This window comes from Vidua chalybeata, chromosome 5, assembly GCF_026979565.1.
Source record: "Vidua chalybeata isolate OUT-0048 chromosome 5, bVidCha1 merged haplotype, whole genome shotgun sequence".
NCBI lineage: Eukaryota > Metazoa > Chordata > Aves > Passeriformes > Viduidae > Vidua > Vidua chalybeata.
In genome coordinates, this window is record NC_071534.1 from 43,717,577 (window position 1) to 43,743,979 (window position 26,403).

At 39.6% G+C, this 26,403-nt stretch overlaps 1 long non-coding RNA gene across 1 annotated transcript in view; it reads left to right on the forward strand.

Moving 5' to 3' along the window:
* LOC128788901 (uncharacterized) overlaps positions 1-26,115 on the forward strand; it is an 86,240-nt gene extending 60,125 nt beyond the window's left edge. The window contains exons 3-4 of the long non-coding RNA XR_008431248.1: positions 9,055-9,120; positions 25,894-26,115. This is a non-coding gene — a long non-coding RNA (uncharacterized LOC128788901). The remainder of the gene's footprint in view (positions 1-9,054; positions 9,121-25,893) is intronic.
* Positions 26,116-26,403: the final 288 nt, after the last annotated feature.

Genomic DNA, 26,403 nt, shown 5'->3' on the forward strand with positions numbered 1-26,403 from the left:
GTTGCAAAAAGTTTTTTTTTTTTTTCTCAAATTACTCCAAAGTCTATTTAAAAGACTATCAAAATTTTCAGTTTCAACATTATTAGTATAAAAATTCATCTTTGGTTCAAACAATCTTTCAGAACTTCAAAGTACCTATAGTAGAAACTGTAAATGGGAGTCAGAATCTGATGAAAAGTCTACAAATTTTGACATGAAATGTTTTAATTTACTCAAATCAACATGTCTTCCTTAATAGACTGCTGGAATGAACATGTGTAAGAGTTTGATTTTTCATCCTCCTTCAAGCTAAAAACTTTTTTTCAAATGTTAGCTTCTCCAAGAAAGATATAATTTCCTCACCATTCCTGTTCCTTGTGAACCTAAATTTAACAAGTGCACAATACACTGATTTCTGTCAGCAGATCACAGTAAGAATATACTTTGATAGAAATTAACTCCATCTTCTATTCTGAACTATCTTAAGCAGCTCTGTTAATACAATAGGCTTGTGGGCATATATTATACAGTGACATGAGGCCTAACCTTTCCCTTTCAAGCAGTTTCTCATTTCCTGACTTCAACAAACATAAGAGAATATCACATGGTGAAAGAATGCTGTGAAAAGTATATTGAATCATCTGGCAGTATTTAAACCATGAGATGACATTTTATTTTGCTTATTCTACAAGGAAATTCCTAACATCAGGCCTTGCTCAAATGCATCAGGCCAGGCTCTGCTGTTTCTTTTCAAACATTCTTTATTCTCCTCTTCTTTTTGTTATATTTCTTTATATTTTAACTTGAACATTGATTTCTGTAGATCTCTAAGAGGAGATAAACATCCAAAGTCTGAGATTTTCTTTTTTTTTTTTTCTTGGAAAAATCTGAATACAGAATTATTTAACAAGACATTTTTTTCCTCTCCCATTTTCTGTTTTCTCTGGACCCCTTCAGAGTCATAGGTATTCAATAGGGTGTTAACAGCAAGTGCTCAATGGCTGCCCTAATGCTTCAGGGATGCTCTAAGGGAACCTTGAATACATAATGGTCAAAATAGTGACATTTTATATGTTTAAATCAATTGATTTCTGGCAAAGTGGCTACTATGCTCCAAGGGCTCCATTTAAAACCACAGTGCTTCTCAGCCCAGACTGCTCATACACTTAAAGCTGACCATTCTCTTAAGAGCTTTCTTGGAGATGGTTCAGAGCTCTCAACACCTTGAACAGCTGAAGCTCAAACACAGGGTTATTTCCCAGAAGAGGTAGCACTTAGTGAAGCTATAAAAGTAAGAATTCAGGAAAAAAACGGTATGTGACAGTATGAAAAGGAAAGAAAATTAACAAAGCACAATAAGACATCAATTGCATACCTCTAGAGACAAGTAAACAGTGCATTACATCCAGCAAGTAGCAACTGATTGCTGCCTTTTGGACCAAAGGGAAAGGGCTGTGCTGTTAGCAGGGAGGATCTTATGACACCACATATGTTTTCATGGGTTTGAAATCCAAAAAGGGCTGTTAGATCATCTAGTTATACTTGCTTAATAACACAGGCCATAAAAATTCATGCTCCTCCTTCCATTCAGTAATGACTTGTGTGCTGGCAAAAGCAGTCTGCTCCCCTGGGAAGCCTTAATCTGAAAACTTCAACAAGGGAAGAAGAGTCTCTTGGCCATTATGGTCTTCTTACAGCCCATCCATTCCAGCAAAGGTTTACCAGCCCACATGCACTCCAACGCCGATGCTGTATTACCTAGTGACATATAATTTCAGATGACAGGCCGTGGTTCATTGCTTGCTTTAGGTGCTCCCAATGTGTCTTGGCTACTTGTCACTGCTGGCCCTGGCAGCAGCTCACAGCTGGACAGGACAGTCCAGATGTGCTACTTCCCTCTGGTGCACATGTGAAGACCAGGAAGACCAGGCCAGGCTGAAAATTAGGCTGTGGCAGCTACAGCTCCTTCACTGTTGCCTAGGGAAAGGTAGAGGCATTTGAATGTCACAGAAAACTTCTGTATATCTCAAACTGATTTCATATTCTCCACGGTCACAAGGGAAATTACTGCCTACTTCAGCTGACTGCATGGAAGACATGCATGGACCTTAGGGATAGGCTTACTCAAGGAAAGGGGGAGTACGAGATTATAGCATTAGATATGGTATTAGAAAGGCTGGAGCACTGTGACCTTACTGTGTTCTTTCAAGCAGTTCCCAGCAAATTTGGAAATTCTTCCGCATAAGAAAAAATACCATTTTACGAGCATAAGAGTTATAACAGTTAATTTCCAACAAAACAAAACAAAAAGTCTCATAGAAGAGGGCATAAGCATATTTATCCTATACTAGAGCTTTGCTGTAATAATATATGCAAGCTTTCTGGAATTAGTTTTCATTTCTTTTTCTTCTTTTTTTTTCTTCTTTTTTTTCCTTTTTTTTTTTGTTTCATTTTGTTTTGTTTGTTTGTTTTGTTTTTTTTTTTTTTTTTTTGTTAATAGTAACCCCTAAACTTATAAAAGACATGAAAAAACTTCTGTTTCTTTCTGGGCTATTTAAAATAGAATCCTCAAAATGCATTTGGTCCTCAGCTTATGAATAACTCCTCTCTAAGGTGCATAACAATGTTCAGTTTTTGTTGTACAGGGATTCTGTTCATTCTTCTTTAGTAATACTTGGTTCTCTTCTATCACAACTGTACCCTAAAAAGTGTTCGGTTTTTAGAGATACAGGGGTACTTGTAACTGAAAAGGAAAGTTCTCATGGTGATACCACAGAGGAAAATAGTTTTTAAAAAATTCCTTGGACTACAACACTGGTACCCATTCCATATAAAACCCTGGCATTTTACAGGCACGTGTACCTCACTCCCTCTCCAAGATTATGGTTAACCTATTCCATGTTTTTGCAGAAGGGCAAATTCAGAATTTATTCCACTATTTAACAAATGTTGATGAGCTCTGTGCATGCATAATATGAAATTGTAAATGGTAAATAAAATAATGTCAGCAGCAAAAGAAGTCCAGGTCCCTGGAGAACATTCATGAAAGTTGAACAAGAGGTTTCATTGTTCCTATGCAGCGTGTATCAGAGTAAATACTAGGAAAAAGTCCTTCAGCTCTCAGAGAACGAATGCAGTTCTTTTCAAAGGGCAAAAGGAAGGAAATATGGAGGGGGAAAAAAAATTTACTCTATTAATTCAAGACACAGATATTTTGCTCCCAAAGAAGAAATTATCAATCTCAAAGCTCATTCTTCTCTGCTACTCAGCTTTTATTGAGTTACATGGATGCCCTGCACTTTGCAGCAGTTACATTGTCTGCTTTAATTGTACAAAGAAAGTTGGAAACTTAGGTAACCCTGCCTGACTTCCAGTCATCCTAGTAACAGCCCAACAGCCATGCAGTGTCTGCGAAACATCCAGGAGATACCAGACAAATTATCTCCAACGTTTTTCCAAAACAAAAGAGAATCTTTAAAGACATTTTATTATCCATAAACAGTTCTCAGACAGATAGCAATTTAAGGAAGACAAGCAACTTCAAAAAGAGCGGAAATTCTGAATTCATGCCTAAAATTAAAATAACTTTTTAATAGCCTTGCCCTTAAAGAGGACTTAATGAATGTTCTTTCACATCTTTACATAAAGCCAGACTCTGGCAGATGTGAGATAGATTACTACATGCAACATAAACAATATTTGGTCTTTTATCCTGACAGCCAGGAGTGTACATCTCTGTACTTGAACAAAAGACCATTTCTAGCTCAGCAGAGGATGTAAACAACCTCGGTCACTAGTTGCACTCCAGGAACTCAGAGGAATACCTGGGCAATGTTCCCACCAAACCCTGAAAGCCAAGCTAAGGGGGAGGCAAGGGGAAGCACAGCAGCAAGCCTAGAGCAGGATTTGGCCTGAACAGCAGGATTCATGAGAAGAGTTTGCTTTTGTGCAGGCTGAGGACTGCCAGCCCCTGCCCAGCTGAGCTCTTCAAGCTGTAGCTAGGAGACTGCCTCCAACACACTAAAAATATCTCCCCTGCAGCCGTCAGTGACAGCCTGTTTGCAAGTGCCGGGGGTGACCTTGGATGGTGCTGGACCTGGTTTCAGGAAAGCAGGGAGGCTGGCTGACAGCTGAGCCCAGGCACTCAGCACTAGTGCCCACTGGCCCACTCACAGTATCCCACCTCGGCCAGGGCTGGCAGGGTTGGTCCCACTCATGCCACATGCACCACTGCCCTCACACAGGTGCTGACTGGTGGCACCCTGTCCTGCTGAGAGGCCACCTCTCCTCCTGGCCTCCAGTCAAGGGAACAGAGTGCATGGTCCCATGCACCCACCTATCAGGAGGAGGAATGTGAGGCAGGACCTAAGGGCTCTTCCTCATGGAGAGAGCAGAGGAGGGCCACAAAGATGATCAGAGGGATGGAACACCTCTCCTATGAAGACAGGTTGAGAGAGTTGGGATTGTTGAACCTGGAGAAGACCCTGGGGAAATCTCAGAGGAGCTTTTCAGTACTGAAAAGGGGTCTGTAAAAAAGATGGAGATACACGTTTTAGTAGAGCCTGTTGCTATAGGACATTGGGTAATGGTTTTAAACTAAAAGATTCAGACTAGACATAACGAAGAAATTTTTTATGGCTAGTGTGATGAAAAACTGGCTCAGATTGCTTAGACAGGCAGTAGTTGTCCCATCCCTTGAAACACTGAAGGTCAAGTGATGGAGCTCTGAGCAACCTGATCTTGTTCTAGATCTCCCTGTTCACTACAAAAGGATGACCGTTAGATGATCACCTTTAGATGATATCTAAAGGTCTCTCCCAATCCATTGAACAATTTGAAAATTCTCTTGGTGCCAACCAACATTTCCACAGAACCCTAGCTTTGCTTCTCATAAAGCCAGTCCCCAGTTCTCTTTTCTGAACTCTGGGTCACCTGGGCTGAACACTGGGAGACCACAGGGGACATCCATCCCTGCAATCACCACCTCCAGCAGGCTTCAGACAATGCAGAATCTCTGTCCTTCCATTAGTAGGCTGGAAACAGTGCCCTGGGGAGCCCTGGGGTAACCATACATCCCATTTCCAGACAGTTTAAAATGTGGTTGAATAGATGGTTGAAGCTGACATTTGTCTTCAAACTTGAGCAAAGCAATACGGTGCTGGGAGTCAGACCGTGTGTGGTTAGGAGTGGGAAGATTGGTTCACCTGAGTCATCAGCTAGTGAGATGTACCTTGCTCACACTGAAAACACAATGCTGGGGTGAAAACAGTGCTAAAATGTACAGCAGAAGAGGAATAATACCAACTATTCCCTGCTAGTGCTGCCATGCACATTGTGCCAGGAAATGGAAAAACTAGAGTAAACAATTATGAGATTCTGCACAGAGCTTTCACTCTCTCAAATTTCTGCAGATATTGGTGGCTATTTCTAAATCCCCACGCACATACCAAGAACACACCTTTGCAACACGGGAATATTTGCTTTTGGGAACTGTGCTTTCATAGTTCAGCGGGAGCCTTGGGCAGGGAAGCTACATGGAGCTCAGTGGGCCGCAAGCACAAAGCTACCTTTGATGAACTGGATGTCATGCATTTGCAGATTTATGATTAAACTTAGAAAAAAATGTCACTTTCTTTAACTAGAAAAATCTATATCTCCTGGGTATCATTAGTATCTATGGAGATACTGCATAAAAAAACTATTCTGATGATGGTTTATGACATATTAGTTCAAAATAGCAGAGAAGAACAAGCACTAATACCAGTTTAGTTGTTTGGAAATTTATAGATTTATCTACCATACCACTCTGGGCACATGGATACATAGAGTCACAAATGCACCTTCCCTTCCTCCTGTCTGCATGATTTTCTTCTGTGCTTTAGTCTCTTTTGTATGTATTAGTATCAATAATTCTTAACACGTTACCTTACAGTAATCAATGGAAGTTTAACATCAATCTTTTTCAGCATTTCAGGTATTGTTACACCCCAGCATGAGTCTGGCAGAATTTGGGTGGGATCTGGGTTTGCAGGAGCAAAAAAAACAAGCTTGCAAAGAAGGACTAGGTAATGGAACACCAGGTAATTATTTAATTAAAAGATCACAGAGTGCATAGATTTATTTGAGACAGAGCACTGAAACAAGGGAGAGGTGCTGTCTTTCCCTTTTTATTTCCTCTAATATCCTGATTCCTTCAAGCTGTTAATCATAAGAGTCTTATTAAAGTTACTGAAAATATAATAAAGGAAAAATAGAGGGACCTGATACAGCAGGAACAACCAGAAGTTTGAAAAGCCTGCCTGTTTTCCCTTTGAAATCTTGCAGCCATGTAGAGTGCTCAAACCTGCTTTCTGCAGCCGAGTTGTCATTCCCCAACCAGCAGTGGCTACCTTTATGATTCTCCAGGTATGGCCCAGAGATTTTTATGAGTTTCACAAAATGTCTTGCAGAACCTGGAGACAAACTTATAAAGAACACATTAGCCCTTGTAGACAGTTTAGCAGACAGCAGCTGCCCCAGACACCCACATGACTGTTTACAGTAAACAGTATCACCTGTTAATCATGTATGCACTTGTGTCAAGGCTGAAGGCAGCAGCCTCCTGAGAACCTTCTGACTGCACCAGCTTTGTGGCTGGCTTCTCCCTACTGATAACTACCTGTTTAAATATTGTATTCAAATGCACTGAAAGGCACTACCTACCTCAGGCAAAGCTGTGTTTGAAAACATCATCACTTTTCTCAAAAACTGGGCATGCCCTTGATCCTCCATATCAAATTATCAAAAGGTATCAAAAGGTAGTTGAAAATGTTTATTTGTATTTGTATCTGGGACTAATCAATAAGGAATCTAAAAACCACATTTGGATTTTATCTAGAAATTGAACTCTAGAAAGTTGTCACTTTCAGCCATTTCTTCCAGGATGACATCTACAGCTCATCCTGGCCTTACTGTCAGCATTGAATTCAGTGGTCCTGCTTGTGTGGTCAGGTCGACCAAGGTCAGCACCATTACAGAACCTGGTACTCAGCTCTGTATTTGTGCAGCTTCTCCAGCATTTTGTTTGTTCTCCAGCATTTTGGGGGTCAGGCACTCTGCCGCGATGAGCTGTGAGTGCTAGCACCCTGTCCTTGCTGGGGAGGGTGGGAGGATGCTACCTGCACACTCCTGCAGACACACTTACCCAGTGGGCCACACACAGCTGCTGGCTATGCCACCCCTACCACTGGTAGGAATGTCAGGAAACATGAAGGGTCACCTAGCATTCTTGCACAAGTCTAACTGAGGAACACAGATGCAGAACAGCAGCTTCTCCAAATGTTCAGACAACATTTATAGCAGCACTGTCTTGCATTCATTTGTACACTCCACATTCATACCTCAGTACACATGAAAGTGTATTTTAATGCATAATCTTTGGAATAAGTATCAGTAAGACATATTAATTTATGGAAAACACAATTTTTCATATATTGCTGACTCCTCCACTTTTCACTCTTAAATCATTCACAGATACATATGTTTCTCACAGTCTTTTCTCTACTTTTTAATTTGAGCCCTTCCCATGCTGATGTCACTCCTGTTTTCTATTTCTCTTTCAGCACTGTTCTCTGCTATCCAGCTGTAACACAAATGTTCCTCTTCCCAAATACTTTCAGAGCACTTTGTATTGTGGATATGTTCGGGGGTTTTGTGTTTTTTCTCTACATAGTCATTAGCAATCCTGAGTACTCTCTGAGCTTCCCTGGTAATGCTTATGAAAATCTCTGAAGCTGGTTGGGGTGGATCCATCCCAAGCAGTGGAAGAACTGCCTTTTCTCTCACTCTGAGATGGAAAGCCCAACATACATTGCAAAAGCAGTGACCCTTTCTGCAGCCATATGTCCATAAGCAATATCTGCTTAAGGAAGAAAAGGCAAGGGCTGATCCAATGCAATTCCTGAGCAGCTGGGCAACGCATTCTCTGTGACTTCAGGGATTGAACACCCTTGGTAAATCACACTAATGTCTCCTGTGCAAACACTCTCCTTGTAAAGTTAAACACAAAGCCAGCTTTCCTTTGACACACAGTACATATATTTCCAGTGTAATTCCTGAAATGTATAGTCATCCATGCTTCAAATTAAGACTAAGAAGTCTTTGTAGGACAAATGTTTGAGTGACCACACTCTTAAAAAATTAAATTAAAAATTAAAAAAAAAAAAACAATCAAACAAAAATCAACAAAGCAAACAAAAATGAAAACAAGCAATAAAAAAAAGCCCCAAACAGACCCCAAAGAAAAGATAAATTAAAAAACACCCCAAACGTTTGGGATTGGCAAGCATCCAAATGATGTTCTTGCTTACCTATATCAGACAACACAATATTCAGGACAATAAATACCTTGCAGTACTAGTCCCCAATAGAAATCCACAATTCTTCTGGCAAGAGAGGCCCCACATCTATGGCTCTGGGAGGTGATGGAAAGAGGGATATATTACACACCATGACAGCCACAGCAAAGTGGTGCTGCCCATGACTGATTAGGAAAGGAACTGTGTAATTCCTTATCTTGAATAACTTCTCTTATCTCACGTATATGTTGTTTTATCCCTGAAAAAAAAAAAAAAAAGTGGAGTTTGGTAGATGGGCTAGAATGCAGTTGGCTATCCTACTTCAAACAGCTGCAATTTCTTGTGGTCTAATTTTAACTGAATCACAGTCTGCATTTGTAATTGAAACCAGTCATTTTACTTTTAGGATATCCTACCCTGTCAGGACTGAACATCTGCTTTTATGACCTCCAAAATTATCTTCAAATCTATGTAAAGACCACCTTTTCCTGTGCCAGTAACTTTCCTTGTTACCACGTCTTTCCAGCAGAAAACACTGGTTTTCAAACCACCACCTTACTCATATCTCAAACAATATGTAAGCTTTTGATTAATATGGCTCTCCTTGTTGCCAAATATTTGTATTACAAATCCATACCATTTCATTAAAGGAATATGAGTAATTCAACAGGTTATCTCCAACATCTGCCATACGAAAAATTAATTGATGAACTCCCCCATATTTTTTTGTGCTTTTCAGATACACAAGCCAAGTTTCAGCTCTCAAACTAGAGACGTGACAAACATAATTTAAGTGCGATCAGTGGTATGTATACAAGAATTTACACTTTCTTTTTTCCCACATTCTATTCATAACATTAAGTGGTTGACTTAAAAACTCATTTCATTGACATTCAGTTTCTCACTGGCTGTTTATAAAGAGGCTCCCTTGGCTTTCAAGTTCTTCACCTGGACTAAAGATTGCAGATGGCTCTGTTGATGTTTATGAAACACCAGTGTATGATTTGGATGTTCTTGTAAGTAGCAGGACCCAAATCATCAGCAGCTTTTTCCTACACAACAAGATTTTCAAAATGAAGCATTCTTTGTTTACTTTTAATAGTAAAAACTGCAAAATGTGGAAAAAAAATCCTAAAATGCTCAGTTGAAACTTGCAAGCTTAGCTGATTATTGTGTACCTTCTCTTGTTAACATGCAATTTAGGGCAAAGCAAGGGTATTTGCACACACAGTCAATGACAGCTTATGTCTTTAAAATTAGTCTTACCATTTTGGATTTATGGGTTATTTTTCAGGTACAAAATTTTCAAAGAGGGCAAGAAAAATACAAAAATAATAGAAAAGTAGCAGAAATAATATAAAATCAACCATTGGCTAATTTGAAATTCTGTTGAATTCATGTTAGTTAATTAAAGTTAATTAAGAATTGTGATAAAGACATTTAGCTGGCAAAGATTATTGTATGTTGTTCTACACTATATTTCTGAACAGAACTATTTTCAAATAAAGCTAATGGTATTTAAATTAAGAATTTGTAGAAGCAGAAGGGCCTTCAAGAAAAACAGCACATTGAACTGTATTTTGCATTTGCACTTTTAATCACAGATTTCAGCACACAGAGTCCATGTAGTGACAAGTGATGTTACCCTGAGAAATTCTTATTACAATTTAGAAAATCAACAGTGCTTCAGTCAAACACTTCAGTCAAAACAAAAATTGAAGTTCTACTTTGCTCACCACTGCAAGAAAGGGTTAGAAAAGCCCCAAGGAAAATGCATGTTTATTCATAAATCCAAATTATATGAACTGAAACAATTAAATGGTAGTTTAGAAGCACTAACTTCAAGCCAAAGTGCTACAATGTTGTTGCACTGCAGATTCATTAGTTGGCACTAGGCTTTGAATAATCGTGTTGAGGGGCCAGCCTTCGTCAATTAAAAATGATGTATGTTCCTTTGTCTGAATTACTGCTTCTTTTAGGCACAATGCATCCATCCAGAGGGAAACTTATCCATCTAGCTTTTGACAAGAGTCTGTAATCTGATTGTTCAGCTTCAGACAGGAATGTTCAATAATTAAATAATAATTAAATGTGTATTGATTGGTATAACCTTGGCTACATTTGTTGACCTCTGCTGTGCTATGGTTAAAGGTGGGAAAGCCTTCTTATTATTCTTTTGGACATCTTTCACTCCCTGGGAGAGTGCTCTAACATCCTCTGCTACCTACTGCTTTCTTGATAATTGAAATGGGCAAGGCTGCAATTAACGCTGAGTTCTTCAGCAGATACCGGAAAGTTGGGATTAAAATTTCTATCCAAACATTGCTGTCTTTCTACATGTTTATGTGGAAGGAAGGGCAGACAGACCTGCAGGTCTGGGTGTCACAGAACAAGCAGTGACACAAAACGAATGGAGCATGAAATTAAATTTTAGAACTTGTACAGTGTTTTCTACCACAGTGATAGTCAGGTAATGAAACTCCCCAGGTTCAAGATCTCAAATGAATTCTACAACCCCACATACTTAGCCCTGGAACTCAGCCAAGTAATGATTAAACCTGCCAAAAGAAGATCCAGGAGAATGTATTTAGATTCAACAAACCAGTCAGGGGTCTGAAGACATTTCAGACCTTGAAATAGACTGGAAATATCTTGTCCCAAAACAAAGAAGCTTCATTCTTTACCAAAGAGATAGGAAGACTATTTGCTGAACAGAGAAAACTGTTCATCAGTGGAGGAGCCCAAAGAGGGCTTTAGGAACAAAGGAATGGGCACTCATTTCAAAGTTCACACAATAATTTTGAAATTCTGGTTTGCATAAGTAAGACTGAGTAAGGACTTCTTTTTTCTTTCATTAAAAAACAAACACAAAACCGCTCCAAGAGCTTTTACTCACCTCTCACTTTTGCACTCTCTTTATTTTCCAGGTAAGTAAAGATGGTTGCATTTCAGAAGCAGAAATTTTTTAGTATTAAAGTGGTCTTCTGTGAGAATATTCAATAAAGCTGGAACTTTTCCATTTTTCTCAGTTTCAGGTCAGGTAGTCTTTTGCAGGAAAACTTCTAGCTCTGTGATCTAGTCAGGCACCTTTCAATACACGCACAGCTTTCAGTCTCTCTTGAACTTCTAATTTCATTTATTTACATTTTACTAATGATAAATAGAACCCTTAAAGGCATCTTTATGAAAAAAAATTTAAGAATAATGTAAAAAATGTAAAAGCAAAAAAAAAAAAATGGGGCTGATCTAGGATAGAACAGTTTTCTTGAAACAGTCATCTTGTTCATATGAAAGTCTCAGGCTATATTTGTTTAATTCATTCGGACCATTTTTACCTCAAATAGCTGCAATGTTACTCCAGCAGATAGTAAATCAGAACATTTCTTTTGATTGTCTTGTCTCACCACTTTCCTACTCTGGTATTTATTCCTGCAACTGCAGTGATTAAATACACTCATTGCCTAAAATTATGAAACTGAAATTTCATCCTTGCTTGTCATGACTGAAAAGTGTACCAATATGAAGTAGATTTTAAAATATTGACTTTTTCTCTTGCAGTTTGCAAGCTTGTACTGATGTAAAGCAATGCACAAATAACTTCTGATCTGGATTCCCTCATATGCCATATTTACTGTCACTAGCAGATGAGGTGCCAAAAAAAAATTCAGTGAAACTTGTAGCATTTCAACACCACGTAGCATGCATGTCAGTGAAATGACAGGCCAGTGCATCCAGTGGTGCCACAGCTGAAAACGCCTCCTGTGGCACGCATTTCACTTCTCTGAAAGCCATACCAAATGTTATAAAATGCTGAAACCCTTTTGTCAGATTAACCAAGCCATCCCCATTCAGCAGGGTTTTTGACAAAGGACACTATGAAAAAGCTAAACAAAATGCAGAGTTCTACACTGAACACAAGTGGCTGACTGTTGCCACTTCAGTTTTTTTTTGTACCTTTCCTGACTTGTTCAACACACTAAGTATGCTGGCACTGCCCCAGATCTCTGAATGGATATATGCCAGACATTGATTTGCAAACCTAAAATTTGACAAAGGAGGTTTCAAAATGGCAAAATGCTCCAAGTGTTAGAGTTTGCATTTAGTTATGAGCTAGTTGAAACCAGGGGTTCGACATCTCCTTGTTAAAACTAATCTGAGGAAGCCAGTGAACCACCTGAATGATGCACAGTGTTCCCCAAACCTAGTGACAGTTTTTTACTCATCTTGGTACATGCTCATATGTGCATTTCTGGCAGATGTACACAGAAGGGGCTGTCCATAAATGAAACATGGACTTTACAGTCTGTGCTCTTCAGAGGAGGAGCTGTGATTCCCTGAGAGATTGCAGAGCAGTATCTTTGAGCAAGAACCTCTGACTAGAAGGATAAGGCTTCTGCAACAAAAATTTTTAAAAGCAATAAAAGAAAATTTACAGTGGGGACATGTTTTAGAAGTTCATTGGGAAAGGCGTAACTTTGCATGCCAGAAAGTGCAAGCAGGTCCATGTGGCACAGCGCAGCCAGGCTTTGCAGCAAGGATAAAGCCAGAGAAAGGAAGGGCGGTATCTCCCAGAGGTACTTTAAAATAAGATCCTCTGAGCTGCAGATTTGTCCAGGAAGAAGGAGGTTTGGATTGTATCACATCCAAGTCTGTTATTGCTTTAATCCCTCACTGTCAGGACCCCAGCTCTGGCCATCCCTTCCTGGACAAGGTGGTGCTTCTCGCCACCACCACACCCCACACAGAACAAGGGGGATTCAGCCTCACACTGTAAATCACATCCCCAGGCAGCTCCCTTTGCAGCGTGCCTTGGGAGATAACGGGACCTGGCAGCTGCATTGTCTTTCAGGAGCTCACCAGCCAACTCCCTGGCCTCGCTGCTGCCAAAAGAAATGCATTGGCAGCCATTAGCAGGGGAAGGACCTGGCATGGCTGGCAATGCCTGGGTCAAGGCTAATGGCTGCTCTCATTTCAGCCCTTGCTGAAGGCTGAGATCTGTGACAACGGCAGAGAGACCGCTCCTGTAAAGCAGAGGATATTTTGGGTTTTAGCAATTGCAATAGCCAGTCTCCTCAGGGCTAGCTCTTTCTTCCATTCAGCTTCAAGGTTTTGCTTACTTAAAGGGAATATTTCCTGTTGTGGTGTTGCTTCAGACAGGAATTCCCTCACTTGGCCTTATCTGTATCCAAGCTATAAGGAGGTGGAAGAAAGGGTCAGCCTGACATTTTTCAACACAAAACTTCTTGTTTTGATCACCTGTTCGCATTCTCTGCATATCCTTTGCCACCAGGACAATCATCTGGGACAATATGGACCCTCTGTGGAGACTGGCAGGCTTCACAATGGTTTCTGAATTAAACCTCCTGACACCCTTGCTAAGCACAGTTATCTTGCATATCTGGAGGAACATTAAACCAGAAAGAGATTAAATATCTTCTTCAAGGTAACATATCAAGTGTATGACAAAGCTGGGAAAACAACATAAATTACTGCAAGTCACCATCCTTTGTCTCCAAGAGCTTCCACCTTTTGTTGTTACTGTTATTATATATACTGTTTATTGCAGACAGTGTTACAGCAGGCACAGTCCACAGTGAGGAGCAGACACTATTGCCCCAAGTATTGTGAAGGTGAAAGGATGGTCTTTGTCTTGAAGAGGTTGAAACCCAAAAGCAAGCCTTTCAGTTGCTCACATTGCTGGGATTCTCTCAAGGTACAGCCTTGAAGCTTTCACTGGACAGTCACTCAACATGTTAAAAATGCAGCTGTCTGTATAAGAAAAACCACATAGGCTTCTTATGTAAGGGATGCAGGGCTCCAGGAAAATGAGGGGCACTGAATTTCAGCTTACCCCTTTTTCTGTCTTATATTGAAAAGCATTTAAAGCAGACAGGATTTTTGGTCATTTCCTGCAAATGGGGCTGAGAGGAAAAGTTACTGATTGCACTGACTGACCTACAAGAAGCACACCAACAGCATGCTCAAAATTCAATAACATTCCCTATACCAGTCAAGCCTGGCCTAACACCAGGATTACAGTGTGCGGTACTGCCAGGTTCAGGTCTGGCTGATTCTACAGATTGGTCACAGGTTTCTTTTTAGTTATGAAACAGCTTCCAAACTGCATACATGAATGCAATATGCTGACTCACTGCCAGGTATGTCATGCACAGGACAATAATGTCCAGGACGTACAAGAATGTGGATTTATTTTTAAACTTATTTTTATTTAACACTCCTTAAATGCAACAGCAGTAAGTTTCTGCTTTTTCAATTCTTCCTTTTTTCTGAGCTACAGACTAAGTGATCAGACAATAAGTAACTCCAGGCACTGAATTTACAGGGAAATTGTTGCACTTTTCAGGTGGTTAAAGTCATTAACTCATACTTTATTACAGCAGCTGAGGCATGCAACAATCAGCCCCAAAAGCACTGCTCTTTGGGTCTTAATGCTCAATTAATTTTCTGGAATCCACATCAAGAAATAAAGGAATGAAACCACAATAAGAAGAAGCGAAGGAAGAGTTATTGTTTCCTTTATTCTTTAATTTCAGTCTTGGTTTATCAGAATTATAAATACTTCAACCAAACCCCATGCTGGTCAAGCCTCGCTGCCAGTCCAAATTGTTCTACTATTTCTGTTGACTCAAACGGGATTAATTGCAGAGGGCAGCCATGTGGATCAGACCAAAAGTCAATCTACTCCAGCATGAGTCTCCAGAGGGTCCAGCAGAAGATACCCAGGAAACCCCACACAGACAGGATAAGCAGAGTGGTGCTTTCTCTGGGATATTCCCAGTGTTTAGCCTCTCTGTGAATGAGAGATGTTTTCGTTCTATCTAATATACCTCATTAGACTTGGATTCCATGAATCTATCAAATCTTTTTTTGAACAGGTCTATAATATTATTATTCACAGCATTCTGTGGCATGAAGACATATGAAATAACCTTTCAGGACAGTCATCAAAAGATGAGTCCTTCATTTGTTCTGAATTTGGCAATTGACATTTTTCTTTCACATCATGACTTTCCCTTCAGCTGTGTATTACTAGGGCATAGCTGAGAAAAATAATGTTGTAGTCACCCAGCCTCCAAAGATCAATAGCATTCCATTTTGAAAAGGAAAAAAATGCGGTTTTCAGGGTAAGCATTATAAACAGTTATTTGCAAAAGGAAAATAAATAAAACAAAGGGCACTCAAGCATTTTGCACAGGCCTACAGAAGAGGTTTTATGTCTGAAACACTTAACAGAAATCCTTTACTGACAAGCTACACTTCAAAGCAGTGCAGGCATGAAGTTTCTGGACAAGGCTCAGCCTCCTTTACTAGAACAGCTGTAAAGGAATGTTACCCATGCAAGCTCAGGAAACAAATATGCAACTCTATATTCATGACCCGAGTACAGTGCTCCTGAATTTTCCTACTGCTTGCAAGGCCAAAGTGTGCCTTTCTGATTATCTAGTCTGATCACATGGCTATGAATCTCAAAACAGTACTACTGCCACCAAGCCCACATTTTCTTTTGAAGATAAAAATACATATGCTAATTGAGAATTTAAGAACACTCTTGGGTCCCAGCAATCTTCAGTTGAGAGAGACAATGTTCTGTATTTAAAAAAAAGATTAGACAAAAATTGTAAAATTAAAATTATTAATACAAATGGAAAATCAAGAAAGTCAACAGCATCAAATATCATTGTGCAGTGGGAAGTGAATAAAGCAGGAAACAGGACATGATAATATCTATAGGGAAAAAAATTAATGACAAAAAATATTTAAGCATAACTAAAACAAGAGTTCCTAACAATGGTTTTAGTACAGAGGGCAGGAATACTGAAACATTTCTGGCCTTCTGGTTGGGAGAAGGACAGATTTATATATCTGATAAAATATTTTGCATACCATTATAGCCATTTCTAAAGAGGATGCTAAGCAGCAGATTCCAAATGAAGATTTAATAACAACAAAATCAGACCATTCCCATGTACAGATTTTAAAAGAGCCAGACAAAGATCTCTTTGGTATTCGTCATCATTTCCAGTAAGTTTTGAAACACCCAGTAACTGCAGAGGATTAAAGGAAGCTGAGTTTGTGACAATACATTAGAAGTGTAAGCAGACATCCTGAGCAATTACACTCCCAGCAGCCTGCTAGCAAAGGCAGTGGAATAGTTACTCTTGGTTTCTATTAATAACGAACTTTAAAAGGTAATTAAAAATGCCAATCAACAAGAATTTATGAAAAATACATTTTACCAAGTTAACCTGGGAACATTTTCACAGGATTACACATTTGGGTCACCTTTTACACATTCATAGGTAGCTTAATATCAGCACTTGAGATAGACAGCCTGGAGGCCCCTCCTAGGGAAAACAGTGCACACTGGGGCACCAGGGACTAGGGAAAACGTGCAGAGGGACAAGGGGGTCCTCAAACCCTGTTCTGTCTGTCAGAGGGATGTGTGAATGGCATACAAAAGCTGCTTAAGATCATTAATAAAGCAAAAGGCCACCATTAAAGCTTGAGGCAGAAGAAAGGTCCGTCTTGCATAGTACCAGGTCCCCATGGGTCCATCCCAAGCTGGACATGGTCTTCAGTACAACTTTGTGAAGGGTATTGAGGAAATCAATATTAACACTGTATTTACAAATATGGTATCAGTTGCTCTAAGGTTTTTGCTCCTTTAAGTTCAGCATACACAGCTGATATTTGCACATGATTAGCAAATACTGATTAAACCTATAAACTCTCCTTTTGACCAGCTGCGAAAAAATGCCACAGTTTGTGTATCCCACAGTGAACAGCAAGGAAGACTATATAATGAGATCCAGTCTAAGCAGTTTCCGAAAAATTAATTTAGCAAATACAGTGCCAAATAACTATATATACTTGGGTTTTTACACTGCCTGTGTGCATGAAATGTGGATAAACTGTGTTTATGTTGTAAAATTGAAAATTTGCTTTTCATTTTCTACCCACTAGCAGATGACCAGGTTTGGCAAATTATTCACTTAATATGTTCTAAACCATTCATTTGCTGTATTTATTCAATCTATTGCTCATTGTTAGTTTTCTAATAAAATACAGTCTTTTAAGTCTGGTTTTAAAATAAACCTTATTTCTCTAAAATGTGAAAAGCCTTTCATATTTGCAGTGAAGTAAGCAACGGATATACATTCATCATTTCCCTTCTTTCAGAAAGATTCATAATCTTTATGATATCATTATATGTGAAAGAAGGAAAATTAAAATTCAGGTGGTCAGTCTTATAAAAGTGTTATGCAATAAAATAGGCCTTATTTTAACAAATACTTGTATTTTCTAGATGTCACTAGTGAAGCAAATATTTCTCCTCCTTTAGTCCGTGGATGGTTTTTTACATCCTTATTACAGAATAATGAGGATTTTGCACTGCTTAAGATGTGCAGAAAGAATGTATGTGAGAGTCACCAGGATGGGTTTGTCAGGTACACAGACAGGAGATTTAAGATGCAAGGCAGTGCAACCTCAGCTGTTGATACCAATTGAGGAAGTATTATCCTAAGAAAATGCAGGGCAATGAATCTATCAGCTGCCCCTGACACTCAGTTCCTCCCTCCATTTCCTGCTCACTCCCGCTCCGCTGACCTCCAAATCCCCTTGTTTCCTATCTTGCTGATTTCTTTTTCAACATCCTCAGCATTGTTATCTTCAAGCATTCTGTTGCTGTCCCTCCTTCCTTATTTTCTTTGTGTTGTTTCTAAGAGACAAGTTCTCAGTGAGAGCCTAATAACTATTCTGTAAAGTGGGAGGCACCAAAGGGTGATTGACTATAAGATACTGATAATTAAAAAAAAAAAATTAAAACCATACATGTTGGAATGATTTCTGCAAAGGTAAGAATATCTTTACAACCACTTGGAATGAACTTAGTGGGAACAGCATTTTAGCAAAGCCTGAAGAAATAAACTGTGCTTTAAAATGCAGATGGCTAAATTAATTTCTTCAACTTTTAGTAGTTAAAATGGCTACTGAAAAAGTTCAGATTTTGGAAGCTTTTATAAAGTCAGATCTTATTCCATGGATATTTTGAATAAGTCAAAATGGAACTGGTTAAAATGCTGTACATGTTAAAAACTTATATTTTTAAATTTGGCCATTTTAAAGGCAGAAATAACTTAGAAATTAAATACCTGGTAAAATCTTCAGCCAATCTAAAACAAAGCTTAAATGGGACACTGCTCAGTGCTACAAAACAAAATAAACCCAGTCTGGCATTAACTAGAAACACACACTGTGTCACTGAAATACAAAAGAATTCTGCAGATTTAAAAAGGACGCAATTTGACATAGTTTACTGCCATAGCAACTGGTACCTAAACCTCATACAAATGGAAGAGATCAGCTGAACTGTTTAGTTCTTTTCATTTGAACAGCCGCTGTCAGTTTCCCTCGTTGCAAGGACTCAGTTGGGCTGGGGTGTCTCCCATTTTTATTATTCTTTTCTTAAACAGCAGCATAGAGATATGCTGCTCCTAATGGGGCATACATACTTACAAAGCCTAGAAATGTCCAGCAGGAGTGTGAAATGATGGCTGCTTTGCAGTATTCTGGCACTGACAGTGCAAGATAGAAATATTGCTTTATTTTCTTAGTAGGATTTTGAGAGCTGTTTAACAGATAATTTTATCCCACCCTCTGGATAGTGCTTGATGAGCTCCCAAAAAGAAAAAAAAAAAAAAAGGAAAAAAAAAAAAGCATCACATGCAGGACACTTCCATCCATCATCAGTGCCCAAGGAAACCTGTCTGTCCCCAAATCTGGGTTACAAGCATCCCATCCCTCTACACCCTCCTTTTTCCCCACACCAAAGCCCAGGGAAATACTTTGCAGCGTGCCTGAGTTGCAAATGTGGGCTCTGGGACACAGCACAGCCCAGACGTGGTGGACTGACAGGGGAGCTTCCTTTCAGCAGCCCCTACACTTGGGCATCCAGACAAATGTTGTGGCTGGGAAGTAGAAGAAAAGCTGTCTCTTGAAAAGGTGACTCAAACTTGTCTTGACCTTTCCTATAAACGGAAAGATAAACTGTTCACAGCTCAAGCTGTGGCTAGAGCAATGTATGCGCTGTTTCAGTCTCATAGTATCAGTAAGTATTCAGTCAGACTGATGCACCATTTTTACCTTTTTTTACCACATATTTGGTTTAGGTAAGTGTCATTAACTTACTCTGAATTTTAGGAAACATTGCCACAGGAACATAAAACATGCCACCCTTGCACCTGCTCTGACTAGCAACCCTGCTAATCTGGGATCCAGTCTCTGAAGGGGGAAAATACCAAACAAATGAGGGAGAAAAGTGCAAGAACATTTTCTATTGCATCAAGATATTTTCTTTTTCTATGAAAGATTGGTGTTTTAAGTGTGTCTTCAAATTTCCCCACTAATAAATCCTTCTAGTCTCATTTCTGTCCTTTTAGCAGCTGAGTGCTAAGCCCACAGTGCAGCTGTGTCCACGAATTCATTCTCTGTCATGTGAAAAAGCACAGCCTCTTCTCAGCTTTAAACTTCTTGCTGCCTTCTGTTTTGGTTTGAAAGCAAAACCAGTGAGACACTACAAGTCAGAAATACAATTTATTAGGAAAAGGGAAAAGAAACAAAATACATGCAATAATACAAAAGGAAAACCACTGACAGAGTCAGAATACAACCTGACACCCTTTTGTCCTGCATGTTGGTAGCAGTCCAAATTGGAGTGGCTGCAGTCCTCCTGGAATGGCAGATGGGGTTCTGTTGGAGCAGTGATCCTGTAGAAGGGTGTGGTCTTCCCCTGAAGGTCCAGTGGAAAACTCCAGCTATTCCTCTTGGGTACCAATGGAACGGCTGCCTCTGATGTCCCTAAAACCCAGATTATATCCAGTTAGGAATGCTTGGCTCCTCGCTCTGGGTGGAGCATCTCACAATGGGATGTTATAGCTCTTATCAGTCACCAAGTGACATTCAATAGCCCATTATCAGCAGATGTCCCCCTTGAGAGAGGATTGGTGTGAAAAAGATAAGGAAAACTGCCCACTTAACAGAATACAACTGCCACACAGATGGGAAATGGAAAACATCTTGCTTCTCAATCTGGGACACCTTCTCATGAAGTGTCCTAATTACCTTGCCTGGTGCAGTCAGTCTTTCATAGGCAGCAGACACATTCCCTGCTGTGTCCTTCCTGAGTTAAATCCAGGACAAGCCATTTTACAGCACCATTTGCCCAGAAGCACAAGCAGCAGCTTCTCAGCTGACCAAAGTTCTGAGGTGCCCCTAGTGCTGCTGCAACTTCTCTTCAAGAAGAGATGTCTCTAAAGTTTCCTCAAGGTCCATTTTCTCAACAGGAACTGGTCCTGGCATATGTTAGCCAGTGCAGCAGAAAGAAGGAATTCAGCTCCTCCCCAGAAGAGGTGAAAAGGTAATGCTCTGCAGTGTGTGGGACCCTGGGCTGAGCCCCTGAAATAGCCATTTCCAAGCTCTGAGAGCACTGACAGCGACTCAGAGTTCTCACAGAATATTCCTGGAAGAAGTATCCACTCACACTGAGAAAAGCATCTGATAAATGGGTATTTTCCAAAATTAAATTTTTTGCTGAGGGTCTACTACTCCTCTCTCTAAATTGTACCGACATAATTTTAAGCTGTTTGAATACTGGACCATGCCATGTGGTATGAGTACTAGAATCAGTGACCATTAGCTATCTGTGGCTGAAAATCAGGAGTATATAAATTACTTTAGGAATTTTTGCAATTTTTTACTTTGGGTTTAATTAGAACTCCAAAACTCTACCTCTGTAATCAATGGCATCGGTAATTTGATTTAAATGTGGGCCATACAGATATATAATCTGAGGGTTTTTTAAACTGAATCATATAAATTTGAAAGAGACTTTTACCTGGCTTTTACTTTGAGTTTGAAAAACATTAACAGAAAAAAGTTGGATTTTTCTTGTACTGGCTGATTGTCAATTGTTCTTTTTAAACATAAGATAATTTCCAAAAATAAGGTATTTCTCAAATGAGTGACAATAGCAAGGGAGTGAAACAAGTTCTGCTTGCTGGCACTTGCTGCTAGCTGTTTGCTGTGTATGCTGACCGGTCACATTTTCAACTATCAAAGGTTTTAAGCCATTTGTGAACAAATCCTGGATTTTGAACTGCAGACTAAGTGTCCTTTGTTCCTATGCCCATGCTATAAGAAGTCCAGCAGTACTTCAAATCAAGTTTGCATAGAAAGTAGAAGAATCTCAATAAAAATATTTGTACATTCGTTTCTTATCACGGAAACAAATCTTTCTTAGTTTGATTCAGAAGGAGCCATCCTCACAAAAGCACCAGCTCCTGTTTCTGGGAAACCTCTATTGCCTAAGTGCCAGTCATGTGAACTTCTACCATTATTAAGCATGTTTCCAGAATTTTTCTCAGGTTGGTCCATAACTTTAAACCCAGGTTGTCTCATGGGCAGAGATCTTCTGGATGCTACTCTCAGTCACAAAGTCTTTGTAGAAACTGCCTCTCCTCACTATGGAAAGAGTATGAGAGCCACTATGCTAAGAATGTACTGAATGTAACTCTTGATTCTTGTGGCTGTAATTTCGTGGCTGGAAAGAATGAAGAGGAACCATTAGCATGTGACCAGCCATCTCTCCAGAGGCTATTGTCAAACACCCTGGGAAACACTGCTTGGCAACCCTGTAACCCTCAATAACTCACAAATTCCCAGTTTTCCCAAAGACCCTCATTTCAGAGCACAGCAAAGAGCTATGAGATATTCTTTTTTCATTTATATATTTGTGTGTATTTCTAAAGGCTGCTCTTATTTTTGTTTATGCAGTCATGCAGTACTATGGAACTGATGTTGTTTATTTAGTGCTGAGTATGGCTGCTGATGGTTCTTAGTTGATGTGGTCAAGGCAGTCAGTCCCTAGAGTTCTCCAGTGAGAGCCTGTCTCCTATTTTCTCTGTCTTTCTTTACTTACCATCAATGTGTATTTTATTCTATTTTACTCTTAAATACAGAGCCAAGCACAAGCCTACCTGCAGTGTAGCCACAGCACATACAGTTCTGCCAGGAGTGCCTTTGTTGGTTCTAAGACTGCCCATGTACTTCATAAGGGCTCAGGGTCATCATCTGGGACTAGGGCAAGGAAGAGAAATCAGAGACATCATCCTAGTGGGTCTCAGGCGTGCAGCAGAGCCCCTGGGAGGAGGCTCCTGCCTGATCTCCGCTGTCATGAGAATGGTGTGGGACCACAGCTGCTGCGATGGTAATGCCCCACAGCTGGCAACGGGAGCGCATGAAGTGTGGACTAGAAAAGTATTTCCTTTGACTCAGATGTCTAGAAAGCCTTGTGCAGGGAGCAAGGTGAAGGAAGCTTCAAACTGTCATCCAGTCTCATTAAATTTGAGAGCAGGCTGCAGACACATAGGAGGATGTCTGAGAGAGCAACACTACGTGCTTGCCCTTCTTTCATACTCTTCCCAAGCGTACACTTTCAGCAGAGAAGTAGCCTACGTGTGCCCCTGGTTGAACTCGGTATGGCCACTGATGCTCCCAGGAGGGAGCTGTGGGAAGGTCTGATGAGCAGCCACCTGGTGCTCCATGTCACTGTCCTCTGCAGCCCATCACCCTGCAGATCCTTGTGTTCCCTGTATGCTTGGGTTTCATTCACATCCTTCCAGCATGCTGCCAGGACACAGGGAGAGACTGTCCAGGAGTGGGTCTGTGAAGCACACCACAAAGAAGCTGTAGTAATAGATACAGGTGCAGAAGCTGAGGAAATGATGTCAATAAAAGGAAGATCAGATCCTGGTTCCTAAAATAACTTGCTTTTAGTTAATGTCAGTCATATTGCCAAAGCATCTTACACAATTTCAATTATGCACTAAAAGAATCTGCATTGTGAAGTTAAAGTTTAATTATATTATCATTTACTCTGAGGAATGTTTGTGATTTAATCACTGTTTATGTTTATTATCTTTTGGTTTACATTTTTTCCCAGATTAATAGATCATAAGATACACTGCATCAAGATTTCACATTAAGGCAAGATACTAGTTTAACATTATGTGGTAACTCTTTAAAAACCAAACAATTTTCAACCTCGTGCCACTGGAATAACTGTCTGTTCCAAATTCATGTTCCTGAAAACAACAGAATGTCCTCATGCTGAGGTGGCCAGTCAAATGACTAAACAAGGACTGAGGATGGCTCTCCTGCTGGTGTAACACTAATGACTCCATGCAGCTGTGCCAACAGGGATTCTGGCCCTCCAAAAAACTGCTCACAGGATGTTCATTATTTGATCATATGGCACGTGCACATGCTGTGGACATGTAATGTCCTTCAAATAATCCACCTCAGAAAAATAACTTTGGGAGGGTGGATACACACAGAAAGGATGCATAAGGAAAGGATGTATAAGGAAAGGATGTATAAGGATTTATATATAAACTGCATGTTAACCCTGTGAATGTAGTCCCAAGTGGCTGCAGAACCCTGCAGTGTAACCAGTAATTTCCATCCCAAACCAGCCATGTAATTACAGTCTAACTGCAGAACTAATGCTAATCTCACAGCAGTTCAATTGTGCTCTGAGTCCTGATTGTGTTGTCAGATACCAGGTGCCTTCCCAGACTATCCAAAGGTCAGCCCTGACCTATAAATGTTGGAGCACATACGGAAGGCACTTGCACATGCTGGCATTCATGCATAAAGAAGGGGTAGTCAGCAGGAATTGGATCACCAGATAGGAGAGTCCTGCATTATCAAATCAAGTTTTGGTTTCTACAAATTTATCAATAATGGCAGTATCAATAATATCATTGTAGTAACTGTAGAAAAAGAATTGAAAGTATAATGTAAAATCTGTGTAGTCACAATAATTCACAATTTCCAAATGGTGAGAAAATATTATAAAAGAGAGGAAGAGAATGAAGACATTTCTTTCACTCCTTCCTACCTAGCTTATTTGTGAAAGACTTTTGATTTCAGACTACAACGTAGGTAGGACAATCTCCTCAAGATACATTCAGACTACGTGAACACCCGATTTCTCTTGAAGAAAACTCTTAAGCAGAGAAGAAAAATCCTGTGCAGTCAGGGAAAATGTATTATTGTAAAATAATACACATACTGTACTGTACTAGAATATAATATATATAATACAACAAAGATAAATATGCGTACATATTCATTAATATGCACAAACAAAAAAGTACACATATGAGTCTCCTCTTCTGTGCTTAACCCTGTCCTATACCAACAAAAACATGCATGAACTTTTCTTGAGCTTTAATACAGAGTGTGCATTTGTAAGGACTGCAGGATGTGGTCATATTAGAAGCAGTAACAATAATGTCAGAGTTCGTCCACATTCCTCAGATAAGTTACACGCTCGAACAATGTGCAGAGGCTGTCATGTCTGCTACTACCTTACCAAAATCCATGTGGCTTGCTCAAATCTATATTGTTAATTCATATTTCCTTTTTTTAATTAAATGACAGCTGTGCCCAGCATAAACCATGAATGTGTGTGGAGACTGTTAAACCACTCATAAATGCAGACACTTCTGCAGTCACTGAATCGCTTGCAAATAAATTCTGATTTCATTCTAATGCATTCTGCATACTGAAGGTTCCAGCAAATATTTTCAGTGACAAAGTCTCAGCTGATGGGTGCTACTCAGCATTCACTAGGCACTGCTAGTAACCCAGTGTGTAGCCCTCACTTTGATTGGATGAGAAGGAAGACTTTGTCAACAAGAAAATAAGGAAGAATGATTAATTCATTTCCCATATGAATTTTAAGGCATTCAGAAACATCCATTCTAAAATTCATGAGACTTTGGGGATTTATTCATACCAGGAAATTAATTTTGACTCATTTTTATAGAGACAGACTTAGTGAATCACAGACCAGTGACCAGCTCAATTCTTTCATGATTTTTTAGTCAAAATTTTTTCCTCTATTTGTTTATTTTTTTCTATTTGATGATATATATATATATATATATATATATATAAATCATGTCAGGGATAGGAAATACCAGAATGGTCATGTCCTTGGAAATTTGTAAGGGACGGGATGCTTTCATGACCAACATTGCAGTCTTTTTAGGTGCTCTGCACCCTGAGCTTTCCTAAATGGAAAGATGAAACACCAGTTAGGCTGGTCAGCTGGGTGGTCCTTTGCAAGAAAACAGAGATGGCCCTTCCACAGTGCGAGTCAGCCCAGCAGTCCCAGAAAAGGACAATACACTATCTGGATTATTTATCTCCATCTATGGGGAGATGGGACTGTGGGGGCAACTTAGGCAAATAGCTGAGTGAAAAATTTAAGTTACATGTACTTCAGCACAAGTCAGATGAATCTCAGCCTTTTGTCTGAACTTGGGAAAATAACCAAGTAAAGTAAGGAAGTCTCTGAGATTCAATTGGGTTTTTTATTACACTCTACAAAGCTTCATATAAATGTTGGCTAAGGCATTTCTCTATACAGAACAATAACTTGAACTGACATTGCTGTCTGCAATTTTTTTCTCCTTTCATTCTGCAGAGGCTGAACATGGAAAACAAGTCACTGGGAGGGAGGGAAGCGTGAAAAATGTGCCTCTGTCTGCAACTGCAACCTTTTGCTTATTAATTCTCAAAGGACTCAAAGCAGAATCTCATGGAAGTTTAAAAACTGACAAAGCTTAAAAAAAAGGCAAGTCTTAAAACTTTTAAGGTAATAAATCATAGTCTTAAGATTGGCCATTTTTTAGAATGTCAGTTAAGATGAAAGAGCTTGAGAAGGAATAAAATACTTGATCTTTTTAATTATTCTTTTTCCTAGTCATCATTCCTGTGTTTCTTTTTATTTTGCCTAGAGAAAATCCATTTCTCTCTGTGCAACTTACAGTTAAATTGCAGGGGGTTAAACCTTTCCACAGCTTTTTGCATGGAATATAGAATAATTTTGGAATGGGTTGTTATTCTAATGTACCACACTGAAAAACTATCTCATCTTTATCTCCTATTAGACAGCAGAAAGATGCATCAGATCACGCATCTATTACTCAAATCA